Raw genomic sequence first — 981 nt, 5'->3', positions numbered from 1 at the left:
GCTTCTGGGTCAGGGTTTCGTACACCCTTGCTGGAATCTATTGAGAGTTTTAAGCCTTAGACACAAGGTTTGTTTGTTTGTCTTTTAAAGTCCTTGTTTCAGTTAAAAAATTTTTTTAAACCTTAAAATATTATGTGAACAGAGGCTGGCAGGTGGCATGGTGGTTAAAGGCACTGGATTCCCATAGGGCCACAGTTTGAGTCCTGAACCTAGCAGCTTGCTTTCTCACTTCCCCTTTCTCTCTGGTCAATTAAAAAATAATAATAACAAATGGAATTAAATAAAAATAATCCTTTAGGAAATATTGTTTAAACAAAATAAATTTGATATCCACATTGGATACTACCTTTGCTACATAATATTGTTGGCAATAAGTTACTCCTGTAATGCTTTTTTTAAAAACAAATTTTGGATAGTAATAAATTTGCAAGGTTAACATTGGAATGAAGGGGTCAGCTGCTGCCATGGCGATTAAGGTGTCTGGATCCCACATGGCCAACTGCATAGTTCAGACTTGGCAACTTGAGAAACATATTGGGCATGTGTGTATGTGTGCCCAGAATCCTGAAAGGAAAAATGGAGAAGGAAGGATTGTGGTGTGACTGTTCCCTTTGGGACACTTTCACACTTTTCCATTCTGTGTCTCTTTGGTGAGCATACATGTCCTCTAGCCAAAAAAAAGAGGAAAACAAAGTGTAAAGGACTATAGAGTAAAAGTGTTCTAGTTCTGTATCCTATTTACAGATAATAGTGCATAAGTTTTAAATTCCTTCTAGATATTTATGTATATACAAACAAGTACCTACATATTTTCACTCCCTCCCTTTTTAGTGAAATGGTAGCATCTAATACATACTTTGCTTTCTCATTTAAAAATATGTCTTAGAAAAAAAAAATGTCTTAGAGTTCTTCCCATATCAGTGCATAGAATACTTTTTTTTTTTTTTTCAAGTAGCCCTTCTTTTTGATCAATTAAAATTA

At 34.7% G+C, this 981-nt stretch overlaps 1 protein-coding gene across 1 annotated transcript in view; it reads left to right on the top strand.

Moving 5' to 3' along the window:
• The window catches only part of VPS26A (VPS26 retromer complex component A), a 61772-nt gene that overhangs the window by 46780 nt on the left and 14011 nt on the right, over nt 1-981 (top strand). The window lies entirely within an intron of this gene.

The sequence above is a fragment of the Tupaia chinensis genome, unplaced genomic scaffold (assembly GCF_000334495.1).
Source record: "Tupaia chinensis unplaced genomic scaffold, TupChi_1.0 Scaffold000250_1, whole genome shotgun sequence".
Taxonomy (NCBI): Eukaryota; Metazoa; Chordata; class Mammalia; order Scandentia; family Tupaiidae; genus Tupaia; species Tupaia belangeri.
The sequence above is the reverse complement of the archived record's forward strand: the minus strand, read 5'-3'. Positions and strand labels throughout refer to the sequence as shown.